The sequence below is a fragment of the Metopolophium dirhodum genome, chromosome 1 (assembly GCF_019925205.1).
Source record: "Metopolophium dirhodum isolate CAU chromosome 1, ASM1992520v1, whole genome shotgun sequence".
NCBI lineage: Eukaryota > Metazoa > Arthropoda > Insecta > Hemiptera > Aphididae > Metopolophium > Metopolophium dirhodum.
In genome coordinates, this window is record NC_083560.1 from 10,852,174 (window position 1) to 10,878,775 (window position 26,602).

Genomic DNA, 26,602 nt, shown 5'->3' on the forward strand with positions numbered 1-26,602 from the left:
ATGTTATCAGTGTATAGTGTATTAAAACCTCCAAAAACTGGAAACTGTATTGTTGAGAACAACGAACCTTCCCAAAGTTTAATTAGCTTGGATAGTATCAAAAACATATATAAGAATCCAGAAAAAAATCAGTGTTGGAAACCATTCCTGTAAAATTAGATTTTGCCATTGAACAAGATGACTGGACTATAGATGATGTAGTTGAAAATAGTGATCATGATAGTTTTTTGGCACCAGTAGTTGACTGTGTAATTTATTAGGTAACTGGATATTTATGCAAGCAAGTTTTACGCTACAGTAAATGTGCAGTTTGTCGTTCAGCAATAATACAGTCTAATGTTTCATTTGAACCAGTTGCTCGTCTTACAAACATGAAATCTAGAAGATTTTTATTACACCCAAACTAATATTTTTTTAATTTTATTTGTAAAATAGAAAATTAATTTTGTAAATATTGTATGATGGCTGATGTGTGTGAATTTATCTTAGCAGATTTTTTGGAGAATAATACTTTATATTTCCCTTGCTTTGAACACAGCAAACAAATAATTGCATTTAGTATTAGATATTATATTAATATGAGGATGAGGCAGTTTTCTTACAAGCACAACTCGGATGTAAAGAATTAAAGAAAGATAATATGACTAAAAGAAAAGTAGCAAAATTTACAAAAACTTAGCAATGTACCATGTTATGATTTTGATGTCGTGTTTATTTTTTTTTTTTTTATTAATATGTTTATTATAATTAATTTGATCAAAAAAGTTAATTTTTTATTATTTGTTTTAATATTTTTCTTTTTAATCTCAAGGCTCTAACAAAATTAATACATTATTGTATACAAACCTAATAGTAATAACTAGGGTTCGGATTTGAAGGCAAATGCCTTTCTTTTATTAATCATAATAGAAAAATAATTTTTATACAAAAATGTGTTTCATTTAATTTATTAAACGATGGAACCTTTTTTTTTTGCCTTTTTTTGCCTTTTTACTTATAAATGCCTTTTTGCCTTTTTTTTACCTTTTGTACTTATAAATGCCTATTTTGTGTTTAATTTTTCAGTTGATTTATAATTTTATACACAGCTTGCTTATATCGCTACAAATGGGTTTTATTATTCGCAATATTTATCGATATCGTCTTATCGAGTATTTGGTATTTACTGAAGACAGCCTATCAAAGTACATGGTAGTCAATTTTTTTTTTAATACCAACTAGTTTATTTTGCATGCAGTTTTAATTTTTAATTTGTATTTTTCTCAAAATGTGTGCAATTGAAAGTGTTTAAAAAATGTTACATCAAATATCTTTTCAATTAATGAAGAAAAAACTGTAAAAAAAGTTACTAGTTAATACAGGCCATTAAGTACACACTTTTTAATTTCGTATTCCACGCTTAGCATTAATTCTTACTACACATTGTGTGTTGTATCTACCTATACTATTTACGATAATATAGTCTCTTGAAATCGCGTTATAATTTAAGTATAAATATATTAGGTATACTAGGTACCATCTCTTAAGCTATTATTGACGGTGCGCCGACAAAGAAATATGTAATACTTCGATTTATATATTATATAAAGTGCGTAAAAATGATTGGCTGCAACTTGTTAAAATAATAATATTAATTTAATATCGTCGATAAAGCGTACGGAAATATTATTAAATTCCTTACAAACAGTACGTCTCGAGAACATATCGTGTGCGTAGGTACGTAGAATTTGTGACTCTAACCTATGTATAGTATTAAAATTATCAATTATTAACATGTATGGTAACGGCTCAACTATTCCCAAACGAGTGATAGATTTGTGCGCAAACCAGTACCGCCCAAATGATTAATTATCTTATAATTTATAATTAATATATAAAATATTGACACATTTGTTTAACCTATCTCATTCTCAAAAAACTCGTTATAGTTTTTAAATGATAGAAAATGTACTTATACAAAAAAAAAATTTTATGTTTCAGATTTACATCTAAAAATCAAAAGTTTAAATTCATACTGTATAGTAAATAATACGATACTATCAAAAATCAGTAAATAAGTATTGTAGAAAAACACCATAAACGAAAATATGGCAATTTTGATAAAAGTTTATGTGAACTATATCTCGAATATACAATAATGAAATATTAAATATTGTCATTTGTAATGTATAGTGTATGTGTATAATAATAATTATATTAATGATAATAATAATATAGAAAAAAAGGGGGTAATTGGATGTCGCTCTGCTGTACAGTAGGTTACAAGTGGCTTAATGTATAATGGATTGTATTAAACTTAAATTCAATGCAATTATAATATCATTGTATAACAAAAACGATTCTGAGCGGAGACGGTTTGTCAGTATAGATTTCTATAATGTTATTATTTAATTAATAAATTATTTTTTGTTCGTTGCTGGTTGCTATGGGGATAAACAAAGCGTTAGAAATGAAAATCGCATTTATAGCGGGTTTTTCGTAATTAGTCGGTAGTTTTTCCTGTGGCAATAAATAATTATTGAGAAAATCAAAAAATGACCTCTCTAAAGTACCATCTTGATCTAATTTGCTAAAAGATAAGTTGAAACTATATGTACTATGTGTTGAAATCGAAGCATTCCTTCTGACAGGAATTTTGTATACAGGATAAAAAAAACATAATACATATATTATTAATAATTTGATAATTTATTGCGCACAAACCATAATTTTTGAAATTGGTTATACACATTGAAGTTGTGAAAACTGCTGTAAACATTGGTTTCTGGTGGCATAGCTATGTTTTGAACAATTGAACGACTCTGTATGTCACGAATGGTCTGAATGTACAATTCATTTCTTGATTATGAATAATACGTAAAATATTCTCTTACGATAAAATATGTAATCCAATGAAAAACGTTCATGTAAAAAAAAAAAAACAAAAGGTAAGCGTCAAATAACATATTGAGGTACACCTTTTACCTATCTACCAAAACGCATTCATGCCACCCACAACCCCTGCAGGGGCCTCAGTTCGTAAACACAGGTGGTTTACGCGCGTTGTGCGTGGGTTTCGGCGTGTCTGTTATTTTTTCGTACAATATCTGAATACACAAATTCAGTGAAACATTATAATTTACGTTTAAATATTACAACAATATTCTTTATAGGTAATCAATGATTACTAATCATGGAAAAATCGATGTTTTTTTTTTGGCCGTCTGTTTGTCGGTTCAGTTGGCGCACGATTACTGCTGTAGTGACTGCTGCAAGTACGTGATCGCAGAGTTGGTGCATCATTGGGACTGTGGTACGGTTACCGATTTTTGATCAAACCATTGGACATACAAAGGGTAAACAAATATAGAATGATAATATTACACTGCGTACAGACATTTTCTATAGCATAATATAATACAAGTAGTGGGTATATATAAGTATATAACTGCAACCAGCATAGGCGGAACACTGGGCCACTTTTCCCGATCAATTCAGACATGTAGTCTTATAAATGGTACGGATGAAAATTCAAGTAATAATTATATAAGTATATCGTAATATAATATATAATATTCTATGTTGACAATAAATTATGATTATTTAATGGAATACAGTCAAGCGTAAGAATAACATATTTTATTATTAATAAACTATAATTTATACAATCCTGAGACAATAGTGAAACTGAAATAATACTACAATGTTTATAGTTTTATGTTTTATTTCAATATTTAAAATACTTAACCACAACCGTGTGTTGTAACAGCATAGTATACCTTATAATTTTTTATAAGGCCGGATATTTTTTCCATTTTAGACAGGTTTCCATTTAATACAGGTTGTAAAAAAAAAATTTTCCCCATAGATCTTTATCAAATGTAATTTATTATTTATTATTAATTTATTTATTTCATTATTTATTTATTTATTTCAAACGATTTTCTGGAGTTGAGTTTCTCTAATATGTTTTTAACCTTCGCAGTGTTGAATAAGGTTACCCGTTTACTGACTAGAAATATGAAAGTATCCATATCACACAGATATAATATAGATAAGAAACAGATTATTATCTATATCTGACATCTGTGTCATATTGTGCATAATATATTCTTTATTCAGGTAACGACAGGTTTTTAATTATTAGTATCTAGGTATGATTCCCAGTATTATCTCCCGTGGTAAAGTTTTGGCCATGAGCGAAAGGATAAGCTTACAAAATAAAAATATGAATTTAAAATTTAAGACTAGCAGCAACTTTGATAGACCATGAAAATATTTTTTAGATTTTCTTAAAATCAGCCCATTCAGCCTCCTCAGCCTCCCCTAAATACGACCCTGTATAGACGTATAGTAGTACCAGTAGTCCAGTAGGGAGGTACCTACTGACTACTCTATATATTATTATGGGGCGTGATTAGACTGGGCCGTAGTTCCACCTATGGCAACCTGCAATGTCGTAACCTCAACATTTGAGCCCGCGAGTGATATTTTTAACGTCCCACCTCCATCTGGACAAGTATCCGAGATATCTCAAGTGGGTTCCTCCGCTTGCTGAAATTATTTCATACATTGTTTAAATATTATTACATACACTGTTTATTACTTGTTTTTCTTGAAAACCAAACGAGGTGATAGAAATATAGGTATCATAGCTATGTAATACGTATTATTTTGTGCAAAACCGTCAAAAAAGTAATGGAATTTAACTAATTCAAGTGTCCCAACCTTTTTAATGCCATATAAAAAACATGCAAAAATACTTAGGGTTTTTCGTTACAATTTTGTATAATATATTTATGTAGTGTGTCAGTGTCTAATCATAAATTTCATACACTCGTCGACCGCCGCCGTACCTACTTACACCGCGCATGAACATTGCGTTAGTAAAACTCATACGTGCTACAACACAATTATAATTGTAGACACAATATGTTAAGAACATATTTTAAGAAAATGAAAATGTATGATTTAAATCTTAAAAAAAAAAATGTAATATAAAATATATAATTAAAAGAAAAAAAAGTGTGCACTCTGAGCTCCCTAATAAGCGTGCGGGCCCCGGATGGTTTTACCACTGCTGCAGGGTACTGCGACTGTAATATGATAAGAATATTAAATTGTAATATTGTCACTCTGAAAACGATTCCAATTTGTCGTGATTGATTGGCGAATGAACATTGCTTATATTATTACAGTTTAAATTTATAAAATATGTATGTACCTATATTGTAAATGTTTTAAATACCCAAATAATTTAAGTAAGTTACTTCTGTTTTAGACAAAAGAAATTGGCTGACGTGGGTTACGAACAGCACTTCACACAAGAGCAATGGGCGTCAAAGGATAAGTTACACCTGATACGATCCACGATGAGACTAAGGTAAAAAGGAACGTTGCCGCTAGTCTATCCGAATGGATGGTGTGCGCTCCTGGACTCCGATCAACTCATCGTCAATCAAGTCAAGTACGTGACAGCTCTAGGTAAGTATAATGTTCTATTTTCGGTAACATTTAATTTAAAACGCATCTACACACTATATATAGATAGTATAGACTAAAGCAGGGTATACCTAGGCAGAAATTGGACAAAAAATTTTCCTGTTATTTTACATAAAGTAAATGTTACTAAAAACACCATATTATACGTCTCTAAAAAACTATATTTTAAATTATTCATTGTTTTTATTTTAAAATTATTTTATAATATTCTAAATGGAGCGATGAACGTAATGATTTATTTTACAATGATGTGTGATTTTTTATATGTTTTTTTTTTGTGTGTCATACAGTTTGGAGCAATAAAATTGCTTCGATTTTCTTCAACAGTATCTTGTTCGATATGGGAAAGTGAATCTAGTTGGTGCATTCGGGAGGTCAAAATTTAAAGTAATAAAATAAAGCCTAATTAAAATTCCTAATAGTTTTCAAAAGCGCCGGTAAAAACAGCAATTTATACGCAAAATCGGGTTTTGACAAAATCGATTTTGGTTCTTGGTGTAACTTTGACCGTAGATACATGAAATACTCACTGAACATTTAGATTAGCATTTGCTATACACCATAAACTATACAAAATATTATATTTGTTTGATAAATGGCTATTAATACATTGTTACAATTACGTTTGAAAAATATTGTAATCCAAAGTCACGATTTTTGTTGTAAGCATGTAAAGTTCAAATTTTGACAGAAGGCGTAAATATCATGATAGTATATGTGCAGACTATCTATAGTTGGAAATTCCTAAAAATTTTTCTTACTAAATCTAAGGTTTTAAAATGTAATACAAGATTCCTTATAAAGTTAGATAACTTTATAAAAAAAAAAAAACTATAAAAAATTCAAATTTGTAGGAAATTACATAATATTAAATAGGTAACCAAAAATAACAATTTTAGTTATTTTGTTGTAATAAGTAGGCCAGTGAAGTTATTGCATTAAAAAACTCACTAAATTGATTGCATTATTGCATTAAAATATATTAAAAATTGCATCGAAAAAATTTAACTATCAACAATAATATCAAACATATTAATAAATAATAATAATAAAAATTAAATATGAATATTGTTTACATTATTGCATTACACAAAAAATGATTTTTTAAAGTTTTCTTAGCGATCTTAATGCGATAATCACTCTATAGAAATATTAATAAAATAATAAGTATTACAAAAAATATAGAAATTTACTCACTGCTACCTTTACTTGCTTTTATTTTATATATTTAGTTATATAATCTTAAATGTAAACAAAAATAAAATTATGAAAAATAATTAAAATTACAGTAAAATTAAAAAGTCGCCAAAATTGAATTTATTGCAATATTTTTTTTGTTTAAATTAAGAGTTAAACGAAACATATTTTAATCTCACTCAGCAATAAATATAAGCCTGGATCCACCACTGGTGCAGCGTAGGTTGTAGCTACAAGCTACTATAAATACTTTCGTTTGTACTAACTATACAATAATATAATAACTGGTACTATAAGTATTTGTATAATATTATGTTTATTTTACTCATTTTAGGAGAACATTTCGCAGTGTTTCGTGCATCTAACGGTGACGTCAATATATTAGATGCTTACTGTCCTCACTTGGGTGCTAATATGGCTATTGGAGGAATAGTTAGAGGAAACTGTCTTCAATGTCCTTTCATGGATGGACATTTGACGGTACCAGTGGGAAGTGCGTCAAAATTCTGAACGATTGTTTTAATGGTAAAAATTCCTATACAGATTATAATAGTCGCAACTAAACCTCTAAAATGTCCATAATTTAAAATGCCTCACAGAGCAGGAGTCTCCGGGTTTTGTGGCTCTCGCCTACCGCCGTCCGTCCGTGCCTTAGCGCTGGGCGCTACTTACGGGCGGAGGTGGAGCTAGGACGTCGACGGCTAACCGCCTACGGCCTAGGGTCATCTGTGGACCACCAGCACCGGGCCCCGGGGGGCCCGTACCTTTTCTGAGGGCCGGGATGACTCAGTTAAGTGCCACCTTGGGTACCGGACCTCCCACTAGGTGTTGTGGTTTATGTACTACTATCTGGCGCCTGTCCCACAGCCACCACGTTTCAGCCGAGGTAGGCTCCTCAACCTTGAGGGGAACCACACACAGCTCTGGCTGGCCGTATCTGTGCACGTTGGGGCTCCCCTCTCCCGTGGTACTGACTGGGTTTTTAGTTGATGTCAGTGGATCAACCCGGGGCGTTACCCCTACCACTATTTTGGCTCCCCAGCCGGCTAGTGGTGGGCCTTACGGTGGAGATTCGGGCCAGCGCTTACACGCTAACCCCGGGTCCCCACCAACCCCTCCGTCGCCTGTGACGGAGCCTACCTAGCCTGGAGAAAACCTTCTCTGTCCGAAGATCTTTTGGCCTCGATGGCCTCCCTAGCAAAGCGACGCAGTGCACAGTAGTTTGACCTAGTGTCCAGAAACACCTTGGTCTCACACGGCCATGCGTCCTCGCCTACATGCCTGATGAGCCTTGCTCTCTCAACAGAGAGCACAGGGCATCTGAAGAGCACGTGGTCCACCGTCTCGTCCTCAGTTTCACATCTGCACGAGCCCGTACCCCGCAGGGCGAAAGACTCCAACTTAGAGTTTAAGTCTCCGTGTCCCGTGAGGAACTGGCACACGTATTGATCCACCTCGAGAAGGAGAGCCAGTCTCCATCTTATGTCGGGAAAAATAGCGTGGGTCCAACGACCCTTCACACTATTATCCCACCTATCCTGCCAGATGTCTATAATCCTATCCCACTGGTTGTTCATCTCCTCCTCTGAGTTTTGACCAGTTTTCCTTTTGATCCTAACCACATACCATTGAATTTCCAGATCTAGAGGCAGCTGCCCAGCAACAACCTGCAACGCATCCGTTGAGGTTGTTCTTTATGCCCCTGTTAGAGAGAGAAGGGCCCCCCTCTGCTTGCTGCCGAGGAGTTTATCGCCTTCGTTGTGAGGACTCCTTTTGACCAGATCTCCGCAGCGTAAGTGATACGAGGCAGGAAGACTGCCTTGTATATTACGGCGGAGGAGGACTGTCGGAGACCCCAGTCCGCAGACGATGCCGCTCTAAGCCTACTGTACAGAGAGTTGGACTTTCCGGCCACGCCGCTCACGTGCACCCAGAAATTTCGCCTACTGTCCAATTCGACGCCCAGATACCTAACTGAACTCACGGCCACGATGTCCTCTGTCCCAAAAGGAACATTGAACCCCGGCCGCAGCCCTCCTTTCAGGGAATCGCTTGAGACTTACTTGCCGAGAAGGTTAGACCTCTTCGGCTCGCCCACTCGCGCAAGGCGCCGAGCGTCGCTCTCGCTTTCCCCTGAATTTCTTCAAGATCGGAGCCCGCGATAAGAACCGCCAGGTCATCCGCGTACGCGACCAGTTTGACCCTATCATCCATGTTGGTGACCAACGCCCTATCCATAGATAAATTCCAAAGACTTGGCCCTAACTGTGAGCCTTGAGGACAGCCTCTGGTGAGATCCGCGAAAGCAGTCGCTCCCTCCACCGAGAGCACCGCCCTTCTGCCCGTCAGATAGCTCTGTATGATAGATCTAGTTGCATCAGATGCCCCCAGATCCATCATGTCCCTAATCAGAACGTTCCATCTCAGGTTGTCGAAGGCTCCTGAGATATCCAGAAAGACTCCTACCACGATCTCCTCACTGTTGTCCACCCAATCCAGACACGACTTGATCGCGCTGATTGTGGACTTGCCGACCCTGAAACCATGTTGCTCTGCTGAAAGAGCGCCCCCCGTTTCCTCCTCAAGCCTGTCCACCACCAACCGTTCCAGCACTTTTGACGGTGCCGAAAGCAGGCTGACTGGTCTATATGACTTAGGAAGACTCGGGTCTCTGTCCTCTCCCTTCCTGATAATCACTACCTCTGCTGTCTTCGAACAGTCCGGAAATTCCAACTTCCTGAGGCACTCTCTCAGGACGTTGGTCAGCAGTGAGCCAATGACGCCCCACGCCTTCCTGAGTACCCCAGCGGTAATCCCGTCCAGTCCCGGAGCTTTGTTAGGGGCCATCCTCCAGACAGCCGCCTTAACCTCGGCCTCCGTGACCTCTGGTCTCACTCTTCCTACTCTCTCAGCCTCAAAGATGGGAGCAGCCTTGTCCCTAGGGATTAGGCTCTCCAACAGACACTCGGCCGTTTCCAAAGCCGTCACCGTAAAGGTTCCGTCTTTTCGAAGCACGGCGTTAGGTACCCTACTCTTAGAAGATCCATTCCTAGCCCAACGATAGACCGGGCCCCAGATGTCCGAGTTGCTGGAGGTAGCGAACTTCCTCCACGACTCCATCTTGGCCTTCCTAATCTTTTTCAGGTGCTCGTTCCTGAGCACTCTGAATTGGTCCCTATCCGAGACTTTGTAGTCCATGGTGCGTCTGAAGTTATTGAGGCGCCTTTTGGACTCTTCGAGTCCGACGTCCCACCATGGCGGTTTCATCCTGACGGATTTACGGAAGCGGGGCATGGAGGCCTCCATGGCATGCCCAAGGCACGCGTGAGAGACTCCGCTACCTGTTCGCAACCGCCCACCATGGTCTCATGTTCACCAAGAACTTTCTGGGCCAGAACCCACCTAAACCTATCCCAGTCGGCTTTCCTAACGTTGAATCGACTTTTCCCTACCACGGGTCCCTCCGACCCTGATCCGACGCGGATCTTGAATCTGATGGTCCTGTGGTCGCTGTCGGTGACATCGAGCACTTCCCATTCAGAAACTGAGTTCGTCAGTGAACCCCCTCTCGTCAGCGTAACATCTATGTTCGATGCCCCCATACCCGGCCACTCGTACGTGTCGAGGTGGCCGGGCTCGTTGTGCACCGTCAAGTGTTTCTCCGCGATCAGGGACTCGACGTGGGTCCCCCGGGCTGAACCCGAGTTGTTGCCCGGCCGACTGAACCATTGCGGCCCCGACTAAGCAGCTAGGCCACAGTTGGCGCACTTGACCGGCACGCTCTTGCAGTCCTTGGCCCTGTGGCCCTTGACCGCGCAGGGCCCGCAAGTGTCCACCGTCTGCACACACTTCAGAGCCCTGTGACCGAAGTGCTGGCACTTGAAGCACCTGACTACGTTCACGTACTCCTTCACCTTGCACTTGGTTAGCCCGATGAAAAGGCTCTTTCCTACCAGAGTCTTGAAGGCGCTTGGTCTGACGGAGCAGACCCACCAAACAAGCTCGTACGTCTTGGGCCCCTTCATGAAGAGGGGGACCACGGCCTCCTTGTCCAGACCTAACTCCGGGTTCTGATCCACGATCTGACCCGCGAGCTTCTCCATCGCAATTTCCCTATCATGCCTCACAGAGCAGTGGGAGTTAGCCCACTACAATCCCTATTACCAAATTTACATAATTTTACAAGTTATAAATCTATAATAGTCAATAGGTATTTGAAGACTTTTTAAGCACATTATAACATACTTCATATTAAGTATAAAAATTAAATTTATATGTATACCTAAAATACTCTTTTTATAAATATATAATATTATGATTTTACTGATAAAACTTATGGAGATTCGAGAGTTGCCTACCAGTTATACATAGCCTACCATCTATTTAGAGCTTTTTAATGTGACTGTAACTAGTGTAACTTATTGGTTAAATATTAATCGTAAGCAATCCTTTTTTCATAATATGTATCGTTATGCAAATATGTAATCATTTATAACAAATTAACAATGTCATGATGACCAAAATAGTTTTGATTTTTTTTTTCGGTAAATATTTCGTATTTTAAAAACATAAAATTGATGGTATTTCACTATAATAATGTTAGACCTAAAAAAACAAGGGTTGCTAAATTAGAACTCGGGAGTACTAAAGACTCTTTTGCACCTCCCAAGTTGTGCCAATGCAGATAACAATAAATAGTTTTTCATACCTATACAACTACTATTTACGTACGTACTACGTAGGTACGTGGTAAACGAACAGTATACACATTATTTATAATCTTATATTTTATTGGCAAATTGTATAAGATTTACGGAGACATGATCGATTCTGCCAGTACTTAAAATTAGTTAAAAAATTTAAAAACAACTATTGATTCCGCCAATTCGAAATGTTAAGTCTAAAAATTGCAATTTCGTAGTTTTTTTTTTTTAATTTACAAAGAGGTATTATTTAATAAAATAATTGATAATCACTTGAATAGTAATCATCATTCATAGGTATATTTCTATTCAAACTATCTATATGATAATCATTATTTTACTAAAAAAAATAATTAATAACTAATGAGTAATGAGTAATGAATAGGTATTATGATTTATGAATACAATTCGTGGCATCGATGCCTTCATACGGGCGACTAATGTTAACCCTATATTAATATTTATAAATTATAAGTAACTTCTTAATACAAGTTATTATCTTTAAGGGTCACGGTGCCAGTTTTTTAAATTTTACACAATTCTAAAAATTCAATTTTATATTTTTGTTTCCACCTCAATTATAAGACTTTTCCACTAATCTACTACCCGATTCCTATTTAGGGGTTGATAGGGTGTATTATATCGAAAGAATTACTTTACGGGAATAACTCTCAAGCTTTATAGAATTGTCGGATTTTTATGACTACTTTTTTATCTGAAAGAAGATAGATGACTTCCTATAACCCGCATCGATCTTTGATTTTATATTTTATTTCAAATAATTGTATTAAAAATATTGTATAAAAATGCTTTTTATCTTGTATTTTTTTTAGACATATTATAAAGATTGAGAATAAAATATAGAAAAACAGAGATCGATGCAGGCTGTAGAATATTTCCCTCTAGCAATTAAAAAAAAAATTATGAAATTTGGTTGATTCTACAAGGCATTATCGTTATTCTCACAGAGTGTATTTTTGAACGTACATTTCACCAGCCCCCCTCCCCCCCAAATATAATTTTTGACATTTTTTTTTGCTAAACATTAGTGTGCCATTAGTGTGAATTTGTGTGACTATTTTCAGAATTTGTGCGATACTGGTTTAACCGTAAATTCAAAAATATATATGGGGGGCTGTAGAAATGTTCTCCAGCCCCCCCTCACGAAAAATTACAATTTTCAAAATTTTCTTTTGCCAAACATAAGTGCGTCATTAGTGTGAATTTGTGCGACTACAACCAGAATTCGTGCTACACCCTATACTCGGAAAAATCGTTTTTCCATTTTGAGCATTTCCAACAAAAATAATATAAAGGAGTGATTTAGTCAGTACAATATTTGGTCGTTTTAATATTCGTGTTCTAAAGTTGTTTGGGGTGATTATCTGTGTGTAATAATAATAGTATAAGTATGTCGACAGATCAGTACCTCAAATGTTCGGCAATCTACACTACCATACACCATCAATACCTACAATTATGTATGTGCGAATGACGTAAAATAATAATAAATTATAGTTAAATTATTTAAAATGTAAACTATACCATCCTGGTATCCAGGCTACCGAAATTTCCTGATTTCAGTGACCTCAGGACACAGTGATTCAATTATGTGGAGTAAGCGGGGCGGGTAGAATACGATTGCGCGCGAACCTTATTGGTTTACATGGGAGGCGTTCAAAATCCCGACAATGATAATCCCGAATGGTCAAAAACCCGAAACCAAAATCCCGACAGTCTAAAATACCGACAGTTCAAAATACCGACAGTTCAAAATCCCGAATGGTCAAAAACCCGAAACCAAAATCCCGACAGTCTAAAATACCGACAGTTCAAAATACCGACAGTTCAAAATATCGACAAAATAAAATAATTTTATCTTATCTTATAAAAGTTTAATTTAGTACCTATATTATCTAAAACGCTCAATTACTTGTCCCAAGTCTCAGTGAACGATCGAACATTTCAACTGAACAAACGAGAAAAATTCAATCATCTGGCTTGGTGAATTTATATGGTACAAACGAAGAGTTTAGTTTAAAAATAAGACAAATGCTTGCCCTGGCTTTTATTCCATCTGAAAATATACCTGCAGCATTTGATGAACTTAAAGCGACATTTCCTCCTGAAGCTGAAGAAGTTGTCCAATGGTTTGAAGACAATTATGTACATGGCCGGATTCGTCGCCGAAACCAAAGAAATGGTAATATTATACGCACAGACCCACTTTTTCCGCCCAAACTTTGGTCTGTGTCAGAATTAATGGACCACGGAATTCCTAGGACACAAAATATTGTCGAAGCTTGGCATCGACGTTGGTCAACTTTGGTTGGTAAACCTCATGTTGGAGTCTATACAATGATAGAGGAGCATAGCAACAATGTAATGTATTGCTTGAGTTATTAAAATAAATTATTAAATAATGATTAATGAATACATAATAGTATAAATATAATGTAATAATTACATTATATTACTACAATTATTGTAGTGTAATGTATTGTTTGAGTTTTTAAATGAAATTGTTGAATAATGAACATGATAATATTATGTAAATATGTTTGGTCGGGATTTTAAACCGTCGGTATTATGATTTGTCGGGATTTTAAACAGTCGGTACTGTGACTTGTCGGGATTTGGTATGTCGGGATTTTACATGTCGGGATTATAATTGTCGGGATTTCGACCCAGACCCGGTTTACATTGCGCGTATTAAATACTAAAATACGATGTCACCATTGTACAAAGTTGCCAAATTTAATATAATTTCTAAGATAAATGTCATATTTATACTCATCTTTTATTGTAATGTTGAATTTTCTATCTATTCATTATACATACATGCACTGCAATTATTGCACTAACACGTAAGTAGTTAAGTTACCTAATTTCACTGTATCAGTAATTATAAATTTATCATTATGGATTCAATAAACATAGTACGGTCTATTTTATAAAAAAAAATCGTATTAGTAATTTTAGATATAGGTAATCAATTAATTAACAAAAGAAAATACAACTAGAAATCAGTGTTCTGCTACTTCACTGACGAAATTATATACATTTTATCAACCAATTAAAACATTTTAACTCTATTTCGAGTAACCTGGCAAGACCACATAAATTTTTACTTTCCATTGTATCTTACGCAAAATGTGTATTCTAAAAATCCCCCGTTACCGAGTGGAGCTAGTGAAACTGGCTTCCCCCATGGATCTTATAATTTACAAGCTGACCGATACCGAAAAAAATTTGATATAGTGAGTTCTTAATTAATACAATTTAAATTAAAGTTGTGTCAAATATTATCAATAATAAAAATTTGTTATCGTTTTAAAAGGAAAAATATAGAGAATACAAATACTACGCTAATATTATGTATTTATGTTTAATAAATTCAAATACCTACACAAAACCAATCCTTACAGCTTCAATATAACACTATATTTACCTATGTGTCTTGCGAAAATATTAGACAAATCCAGTATGAATAAACCTACAAACAAAAAAATGCATACCAGGCCAAGCATTGATGTTCTTAGATTTATATCGGAAAAACAATGTTGAGAGCAAGGCGCGCATAGCCGATATAAGAGGTCGCAGTGGATCGGGCACACATTAACTTACTCTGGCACAGGCCCATATAATTATTTTTACTAAGTATCAAGAAAGTATTTATGAATTCATTAGTTTAATTATAAATAACAAAATTAATTTAGCTTAAATTAGAAAGATTAATTACATAGGTACCTACATAATTTTAGAAACCTTATTTTGATTCATTGATATAATATTGTGTTGTCTATCGTTTGTACATTTACATATTTAAATTTAATAAGACCTACCACAACGATTTGTTAAAAAAAATATATATACTGAAAGTACAATAATGTGATATTATTTTCTAAACAAGCATGCAATATATAAAAGGTCTTATTTTGTATCTAAATACATTAAGTAATATTGGTGATGACTGGATATGAAAATTTTTGATTTTGATCCAATTTTAAAATTGAATATTTCGACTTACCTGGAAGACAGCGCAAAAATTTATGGTGGCAAAAGAAAAATTTGCAAATTGTAATTTTTTCCATAAGGGGGGCTGGGGAAATGCTCAAAATGGAAAAACGATTTTTCCGAGTACAACGGGTGTAGCACGAATTCTGGTTGTAGTCGCACAAATTCACACTAATGACGCACTAATGTTTGGCCAAAGAAAATTTTGAAAATTGTAATTTTTTCTATGAGGGGGGGCTGGGGAAATGCCTAAAATGGAAAAACGATTTTTCCGAGTACAACGGGTGTTGCACAAATTCTGGTTGTAGTCGCACAAATTCACACTAATGACGCACTAATGTTTGCAAAAGAAAATTTTGAAAATTGTAATTTTTTCCTTGAGGGGGGCTGCGAAAATGCTCAAAATGGAAAAACGATTTTTCCGAGTATAACGTATGTAGCACGAATTTTGGTTGTAGTCGCACAAATTCACACTAATGACGAACTAATGTTTGGCAAAAGAAAATTTTGAAAATTGTAATTTTTCGTGAGGGGGGGCTGGGGAACATTTCTACAGCCCCTCATATATATTTTTGAATTTACGGTTAGGCACAAATTCTGAAAATAGTCACACAAATTCACACTAATGGCACACTAATGTTTAGAAAAAAAAAATGTCAAAAATTATATTTGGGGGGGGGGGGGCTGGTGAAATGTACGTTATTTTTGAGGACAGAATGGCATCGGCACTGGGCGCCTTAAACATAAAAAAGATATTCTTTGTAAATATTTTTTTTTTTTATTATAATATTTTCTGTATTCTGCGAACTTATAATAATTATTATAAACTGAAAATCCGTAATAAACAAAATATTTTTCTGGATAATAGAAATACTCAAAATTAACTTATATTAGGAAAATAAATAAAAATATGAGTTGATTTTAAGTTAATGTAGAGGCAAATCAGTTAAGTTAAAGTTAAGTTAATTAAAACACTGAACTAGTAAGTTAGGTTAATAAGTAATTAAACTCGTTAATGCCCAGCCTTGATAAAAATTAACAACTATATAATTATTATTTTATGGGCATACATAAAATAAAAATGTAGGTATGTATTTAACGTAATTTATTTTTGATTAGTTAACAAAGTTAAGGAGTAGGTAGCCTGAAGGGCGGCTACACGTTAATTCGGTACTGGCGAAAGGAGGAATCGATAGGTTGTTTGACTATAGCTAGGTACCTACTGATGGAACGAAAAGTATAATTTACTAATTTATCCATTAGGATTTGTAAGGATTAAAATTTCCAAAAAAAACCTGGGCTTTTTCCCGTTTTTTTTTTGGAAAAATTGAGAAAATTTGGTTTCATTTAAAATTTTATTGTATCCCGCTAATGATATTTCTGTTACGTATTTTCCTAATAATTAATATTGTCATTACTCATTTGTCACTCGTGCGCTGCCTATATTTATCTACAACTTACAAGTAATATTAATTATGTAACATTTAAAAATGCAAGTGATTTCAACTCTTCCACATAAATACCATTTGATATGTAACTAAGTTATTTTTAAAACAAATATTGAAATATCTGTATTAATATTTTTAATAGTTTAATTTTACATTTTAATACAATGATACATATTGATAACCGTATGGGTACAGGTTTTCTTATCAATTTTTTAAGATGTTTTTTTTTTACTTGGATTATTTTAATTTTTAAGCGTAAATACAACTTTTTAAATTTCCAAAAAATTCGGTTTTTTTTTTAATTTTCCGAAAACTTAGGTTTTTTTCGGAAATTTATTATTTTCATATTCTCTAGGCCAGGGGTTTTCGAGGGCCAGTTAAAATTTAGCATTTAGTTAATAAATAATGTATTTATTTTTGTGATAAAAATACAGTTCAAGCTGTTTTAAGCTATTATTTAATATAACAGGACATAGGTATTGTTTGGACGACGACGTAGTCACACACTGTAATCACGGTTTGATAGGGCTTCCGAGTTCCGATAGTCGCCGTAACACATACTCTCTCTCGCAACTTTTCTGTACCGCGTAGTGTGTGTGTGCCGTGAACAACGGACGCGACCAAGTCCGCGATCGAATACCGAATGTACCGAATACCGACCTAATAGTAGATCCATTTTTGACCGTGGCACCGATACCAGATTTTTGTGTAGTGCGTACCGACACCGTCACCCCGTGGAAACCGTCACCCCGTGGAACACTTCACCGTCTTGTTCAACAACCCCGTTCAGCGTCCAAAACCAGCAGTCGCCATCACGGTTTTATATACAATTATTTTATACCTATTTATAAATTCCTATGTTTGTTTTATCTTATAAGTTTTTAGTATTAATTTTGTGTTAGATATTTATTATTATTTCCACTTGCTGGCCAGCACTATTTTTTGTGCCCCCATACCATACGTAACTGATTTTGTTAATAGTAGTCCGTCGACAAATATCACGGCAAACTTAAGCACCGGTTGTTATTTTATTTCGTTAAAACCTATAGAGAACATTTATACAGTCCACTTATACCAAACAAACAAAACAGGTATAATGTTAGCCAGTTTTTTTTTAATTTGGTACCTGCTCTTGGAGAACAACTAATACGCAGTGTTTTCAAGATGGAGATTGGAGACCAATTAATGTTATATCATTACCAATTAACGATATTTATTCTTTAAAAACGTCATTTTCAATAGTTCATAAAAATAAATAAAAATATATATTATGTGCAAAAAGCCAGCGTTAAAAAAAATGTTTGATGGTTCAGTTGCTTTCCCTCTGTGGGCCGGATTTGGCCCGCAGGCCGCCTATTGCCGACCCCTGCTCTGGAAAAAAACAGGTTTTCTTATCAATTTTTTAAGATGTTTTTTTTTTACTTGGATTATTTTAATTTTTAAGCGTAAATACAACTTTTTAAATTTCCAAAAAATTCGGTTTTTTTTTAATTTTCTGAAAACTTAGGTTTTTTTCGGAAATTTATTATTTTCATATTCTCTAGGCCAGGGGTTTTCGAGGGCCAGTTAAAATTTAGCATTTAGTTAATAAATAATGTATTTATTTTTGTGATAAAAATACAGTTCAAGCTGTTTTAAGCTATTATTTAATATAACAGGACATAGGTATTGTTTGGACGACGACGTAGTCACACACTGTAATCACGGTTTGATAGGGCTTCCTAGTTCCGATAGTCGCCGTAACACATACTCTCTCTCGCAACTTTTCTGTACCGCGTAGTGTGTGTGTGCCGTGAACAACGGACGCGACCAAGTCCGCGATCGAATACCGAATGTACCGAATACCGACCTAATAGTAGATCCATTTTTGACCGTGGCACCGATACCAGATTTTTGTGTAGTGCGTACCGACACCGTCACCCCGTGGAAACCGTCACCCCGTGGAACACTTCACCGTCTTGTTCAACAACCCCGTTCAGCGTCCAAAACCAGCAGTCGCCATCACGGTTTTATATACAATTATTTTATACCTATTTATAAATTCCTATGTTTGTTTTATCTTATAAGTTTTTAGTATTAATTTTGTGTTAGATATTTATTATTATTTCCACTTGCTGGCCAGCACTATTTTTTGTGCCCCCATACCATACGTAACTGATTTTGTTAATAGTAGTCCGTCGACAAATATCACGGCAAACTTAAGCACCGGTTGTTATTTTATTTCGTTAAAACCTATAGAGAACATTTATACAGTCCACTTATACCAAACAAACAAAACATTTGGTCCTTCGGGCCGGATATTATTATATTCTAAGTGATTACCACTTACCGTTAAAATTCGAAAAACCTTAATAATTAGTATAATACTATAATATAAAATTATACGGATTATTTGAGAAATAATATAGGCATTTGTGTTATTAAATTATTACGTAACACGATAACCAATTACCGAAAAAAAAAAAGTCCGTGTGAACCGAACTGCGGATGGACTTTGACCCGATGATAAAGATTAAAAATATTTACAAACATACATGCTATTATAATTAGTGATCGCAATTAATATAAGGTCAAGTTCATAAGCAATATTATTAGTAACGTAAGTAGGCCATTGAGTGTACTAATATATTCGGTACCGTATACACCGTAAATAAACCGTATACACCGTGATTAAAAAAAAAAAGAAAGGGTTTTCGGTGTAATCTATCACTGTAGATCTAAACTATATAAACCAAACTAATTCACTACCATGGGTATTTATGAAGAGGCGAAGATTCGTCTTAATGACATTCAAAACCGAATAAATAGGATACGTGCAGCTGGAGTTGCATTAGAAAATGAACCGACCAATAAGACTTCATTAACAAAGTTCCGAATGATGTATGCTACCGTCCAACGTTTGCAAGAGGAGTTCGAAGTTCAAATGTCAATTATTAATAAGCAACTCGGAAAACCTGAAAAAGAGCAAAAACCGGAAGACAAAGTATGCTCACCCGACGAGCTTCGTGAAAAATTCGAAGAGGCATATTTTAGTATCATGATCGTGGCCGATGAACACATACCTGCAAAGAAACTTTTAGGGCAAAATGCAGATGAAACATTTATTGAATTGAATAGCTCAAGGAAGAATACACCTAACTTTAAACCTTGGGAAAAATTGTCCATCCCACGTTTTACGGGCGACCCTAAGCAATATATGGGTTTTCTTAATACGTTTGATACGGTATCGTATTTAGAAGGTGAACCGCTGAATCTGATTAACAACTTAATGCTCAGTAACGACAATTACTTTTTAGCATTGAAAATACTGAATAATCGCTATTCAAATCGTCGTGTAATTGCAGAGAGTCATTTCAAGCAACTCTGGGAGATGAAAAAGGCAGTATTCAATGATGAAAAGTCTATTAGACAAATGTTAAACCATATATCAGAGTCAACCGGTGCATTAAAAAATTTAAATTATGCCACGGATCTATGGGATCCGATATTACTGCATCTGTTTCAACAAAAGTTGGATGGACAACTACGAGCACAGTGGGAACTGCTTGTAGACACCAATGAGGATCAAAGCGTTACCGAATTTTTAACATTCCTAACTAAGTTCTGTAATGCAGCATCAGCAGGAAGTCAATCTGAAGGAGGGCGGGAAAAGTCAAAAACCACATCCCAAACCAAGACTACTGCGTTACATACAGTTCAATCAAATCAAAAACCGACTACGACAATGCGAAAAGTAAAGTACGAAAAAGGAAGTAACTATTCGTGTCAGGTGTGCCAGTCGAGACCTGGACACTTGCTGATTGCGTGCCCAGTCTTCAAAGAAAAAACACCTAAGGACCGACATCAAATCATAAAAGAGCTGAACCGCTGTTACTTATGTTTTAGTGAACATAGAATTGCTCAATGTAGTAATACTAGGGTGTGTTCAGAATGTGGTGGACGTCACCATTCGTTGTTACATTTAAGAACCACGGAGAGTGAAGAGCAACCGGTGACCGCAAACACGACTATGCTTTCAGCTGCTAATGAAAGACCTGACCGCTGCCGTGTGCTTTTGTCGACCGTAGCTATTCTTGTTCAAGATGTTAATGGTGATTACCAAGAGTTTCGAGCTTTGTTAGACGGTGCCAGTGAAAGTAGTTACATGACGGAAGTTTGTGGAAGGAAACTAGGTTTAGCACGACAGAAATGTAATTTAGTGGTTCGAGGAATGTCTGACGTGCAGGTAGCATCTATTAAGTCTCACGTCAATTTAAACCTGCGCCCCATAAGAAGCAGTACTCCTGAAATAAACATCAATACTTATGTAGTTCCTCGGATAACAGGGTTATTACCATCAAGACGCGTATGGAAAGCCGAATGGCAGCATATAAAGGGACTTGAGTTGGCAGATCCCAGGTACGACGAGCCAATGCCAGTAGACATTTTACTCGGCGCTGATGTCGTTCCCTATGTTACTCGAAGTGGTCGTAGAGAAGGTATAGGGACGGAGCCGGTTGGGCTTGAAACTGTGTTTGGATGGACACTTATGGGAAACACTGGAGCTACAACCATGGAGACAGCCAACACATTCGTAACTGCATTGGAGGAGATTGATTCAACACTACGTCGTTTTTGGGACCTGGAGGAACTACTAAAAATCCAGCATCAGACCCCCGAAAACATAAAATGCGAGGAGTTATACATCGACACAACTACAAGAAAACCAGATGGTCGATACGTGGTGCATCTTCCATTCATACAAAACCCACCACATCTAGGAGAGTCCCGAGCGATGGCCACGCAGTAGTTACACAAACTCGAAATCCGACTAGAGAAGTCTGAAGAACTCCGTCAGCAGTATTATGTAGCCATGCGAGACTATCTCGATGCAGGTCATATGAAACCAGTTGACTCAACTGAGACTATGACTTCACACTCCTACTATACTCCACACCATGTAGTACTTAAGCCCGAGAGTTTAACTACAAAAGTACGGGTGGTGTATGATGCGTCTGCAGTTACTTCCAATGGAAAATCTTTAAACGATTGTCTATTTCCTGGACCCAAACTTCAACAAGACTTGTCGGGGATTTTAGTACGATTCCGATTACATTCCATAGTATTCACTGCAGATATAAGGCAAATGTTTCACCAAATCGCTATCTGTTGCCGCCGCAACATAACAACAATATTATTTTTATATAGTTAATTATCACTATTCACTGGTCATTGAAGACAGCTGTTCTCACACACACATACCACCTTATTTGTATTGTTTTATTTTCGTATTGAATGTTTTTTGTGAGTTATATAATATGTAGATTAAACGTTATCGCACGCCGCCGCGCCGTCTATGCAAATATTATTTAGCACGGCCGCCGTGAATCTGCCCGGTTTTGTACGTCTTACCGAGAACACCGACGTGTGTCAACTATTTTTTATTATATACGTATTAATTGTATTATTTTTTTCTTTATTATTGTGAGCCATAAGGGCAATACTTATTTATTATTTTTTATTGTATGTGCGTTAATCGTCGAGTATATGTCGCCGTATCGGCACAACCATACCCTTTATTATTGTGAGCCATTAGGGCAATCATTACACTATTATTTTTGTCATTTACGTGTATTGTACCCCTACTATAGCACAGGACCAGCTAGCTAGTCTGCGCTCCACAAACTGTGAGTTTTATCATTATTTTTATTATTATTTATTTATTATACACATTTAACTGTTGGGCCAAAAGGGCTATAGATATTTTTTATTATTATTAATTTGTTGGCCAGAAGGGCCGCATATTATTTTATACAAGCTTCAGCTCAAATAGCTGCGTCAATATATTATTATTATTTCGGTTGGCCATAAGGGCCGGTTATTTATTATTATTATTATATAATTTTTATACATTTGTGTTACGGTGAGTTTTAATATATAATTTGTACTGCTATTATTTCAATTTGCGTATTATACAGCAACTTAATTACCAGAAACCGTGTTACCATTTTATTATTATTTGTTTTATTGTACACATACCCACATACATACACATATTAATACACAAATACACATAATACACAACAAGCACTACATAGCCGACAGTATTTGCTAGGCGATCCCGACCACTACAGTTCGAGCTATTACAACACTACACACCAGCTAGTCCTCCATTCTATATTTTTTAGACCTAGGTGTTAGTGGCGTAAAAAAAGGGAGTTTGGTGTCCGGACTCGTATATTATTATTATATACTCCGGCCCGTACACTATCACTAGCGAACACCATGCATATCAGCGACTTCTATATCGTTTTCAGCCTACAGATCCAGTGCAAGTGTTTGAAATGACAACCGTAACGTTTGGACAGCGTTCCTCGCCCTTTTTGGCCATTCGAACCCTCCACCAATTGGCTGCAGATGAAGCCGCAAATCATCCAGAAGTTCAAAAGGTAATACATACCGATCTTTACGTGGATGATGTAGCAGCTGGAACGAAATGTGAAGAATCAGCTTTTCAACTGCAGCAAGATTTAATTAATGTGTTCAAGCGAGGAGGCTTTGATCTACGAAAATGGTCTAGCAATTCCATTGCTCTGCTTGAATCTATACCACCCGAACACCGACAAACCGAGGCAGTGACCTTTGATGAGCCAACATCAGACTATACAAAAGTACTTGAGTTAAAGTGGGAACCCAAAAATGACACGATAGCTTACCAGTATCAACCTAACCCGGTGAGGTATAGTAAACGAGCGATTTTGTCCGAGATTGCTCGCATCTATGACCCGATAGGTCTTTTGACGCCGGTAATAACCAACCTAAAACGGTTAATGAAGTATTTATGGGCACTAAGAATTGGTTGGAATGATGATCTGCCAGTAGTGGCCAAGGATGCTTGGACAAGATATCATGATGAGTTGCCTTTTATTGCCTCAGTATGTGTGGCCCGGCGGATTACCGTCGAGGATGCTAACTACGAACTCCATGGATTTTGCGATAGTTCGGAGAATGCCTACGCCGCCGCTGCTTACCTTCTAGCACGCACATCTAACGCACAGATCCAAGTTCACTTATTAATGGGGAAATCTAAAGTGTCTCCGGAGAAGAAACTGTCGATTCCTCGACTTGAACTTTGTGGGGCACTACTATTAGCACGTACGATCGATTATCCCCGTTCTAATCTGAAATCATTACCTATTAACCAGTACTATGCTTGGACCGACTCTATGGTGACTCTTGCCTGGATCAATACACCATCAGCTAATCTTAAAACTTTTGTTGGTAATCGGGTTGCAAAAATCCAAGAACTTACTTCACAAAAGATATGGAGGTACGTTCCATCGGCACAGAACCCCGTAGATTGCGCATCGCGTGGTCTTACACCCAGCGAAATTGTTGACCATCCTCTGTGGTGGAATGGTCCGACATTTCTTCGACAACCATTGGACACTTGGCCACAACAAGCAAATATGTCAGATACAGATCGTGTCGAAAATCATTCTGAAGAAAAGTTGATTACCTTACTAGCAACTGCTACACCTACACAACTAGACGAAAATTGTGTGATTCTTTACGCGTCATCCGAACTTTCTAAGGTTCTCCGTTTGGCAGCTTATTGGTTGCGACTACGTCAACGATTGGGTAGGCCGCCCAGGGTGCAATACCAAACCAATCGCCCAAGTGCGCAAGAAACGAGAGATGCGTTACAGGCGTTAATACGATGGGTCCAGCATATACACTTCACTGAAGACTGGAACTGTCTTAGGCAAAACCGGCCTTGTACACCCAAACTTCGCATGCTTGGCGCATACTTGGATCTCGACAATGATCTCATCCGCGTTGGAGGACGCTTGAAGAACTCTGACTTGCCGTATGAGGCAAAACACCCGATACTACTCCCAAAACAATCGCAATTAACCATTTTATTGATCGACTATGTACATAGTATTCATTGTCATCCCGGACCACAAACGACGCAGAATATTCTACACCAGGATTATTGGATCTTATCGGCTCGTAGCGTCATACGTAAACGACTACACCAGTGCATCCCTTGTTTTCAGGCGAAGCCAAAACCCATGAACCCTATGATGGGAGCGTTGCCTCGAGCTCGTGTTGCAAGTATCAAAGCGTTTGCACAGGTAGGAGTTGACTTTGCAGGCCCTTTTTGGGTAAAGGCCGCTTTGTTACGACGAATTCAAGCCACAAAAGGTTACCTGTGTATATTTGTCTGTATGGCAACTCGAGCAGTTCATCTCGAACTTGTAAGCGATCTAACCACGTGCCTGTTTCTATCAGCCTTTAATAGATTCAGTAGTCGACGTGGTAGCTGTGAAACTATATATAGTGACTGCGGCACTAATTTTGTGGGTGCGAAAAACTACTTGGAGGTAATACAGAAATTGATTAAGTCCGACGAAGTAGAGAGAGGTCTTGCGACCCACCAGATAAAATGGAATTTGAATCCACCCGCTGCTCCACATATGGGTGGTCTATGGGAGGCAGTAGTAAAATCCGCTAAGACCCTCTTACATTGAACGATCAAAGAACAAATTCTGACCTACGAAGAATTGAACACCATCTTTCACCGAATTGAGGCAATATTAAACTCACGTCCATTAGGTTCCATGTCATCAGATCCTAACGACCTCCAACCACTAACCGCTGGACATTTTTTAACTTTAGAACCAATCGTTACCATGCCGACGCCAGATACAATTAAAACCTTACCAAAGCTGGGACTTCACCAACGCTGGAAACTAGTCCAACAACTGCAACGACATTTTTGGGAAAGTTGGCAGCAGGAATACTTGCATACTATTCAAACCAAATCCAAATGGAATAAAATTGGAACCAACCTGGCTCTAGGGGACCTTGTAATTATTAAGGAACCAAATCCACCCCTCACATGGAAAACGGCTCGAGTGGTAGAAGTCTTCCCAGGAGAGGACAAAATAGTTCGAGTCGCCAACGTCCGGACCACAGAGGGAAAAATTGTAAAACGTCCAGCGGTGAAACTGTGTCGCTTGCCATTAACTTTTGAAGGTAACTAGGTACCTTCAATGGGGGCAGTATGTTTAGACGACGACGTAGTCACACACTGTAATCACGGTTTGATAGGGCTTCCGAGTTCCGATAGTCGCCGTAACACATACTCTCTCTCGCAACTTTTCTGTACCGCGTAGTGTGTGTGTGCCGTGAACAACGGACGCGACCAAGTCCGCGATCGAATACCGAATGTACCGAATACCGACCTAATAGTAGATCCATTTTTGACCGTGGCACCGATACCAGATTTTTGTGTAGTGCGTACCGACACCGTCACCCCGTGGAAACCGTCACCCCGTGGAACACTTCACCGTCTTGTTCAACAACCCCGTTCAGCGTCCAAAACCAGCAGTCGCCATCACGGTTTTATATACAATTATTTTATACCTATTTATAAATTCCTATGTTTGTTTTATCTTATAAGTTTTTAGTATTAATTTTGTGTTAGATATTTATTATTATTTCCACTTGCTGGCCAGCACTATTTTTTGTGCCCCCATACCATACGTAACTGATTTTGTTAATAGTAGTCCGTCGACAAATATCACGGCAAACTTAAGCACCGGTTGTTATTTTATTTCGTTAAAACCTATAGAGAACATTTATACAGTCCACTTATACCAAACAAACAAAACAGGTATAATGTTAGCCAGTTTTTTTTTAATTTGGTACCTGCTCTTGGAGAACAACTAATACGCAGTGTTTTCAAGATGGAGATTGGAGACCAAT

At 36.7% G+C, this 26,602-nt stretch overlaps 2 pseudogenes; both read left to right on the plus strand.

Moving 5' to 3' along the window:
- Window positions 1-679, plus strand: LOC132934098 (uncharacterized; annotated as a pseudogene).
- Window positions 680-3,172: 2,493 nt separating this feature from the next.
- The window catches only part of LOC132936094 (cholesterol 7-desaturase nvd-like), a 42,265-nt pseudogene continuing 18,835 nt past the window's right edge, over window positions 3,173-26,602 (plus strand).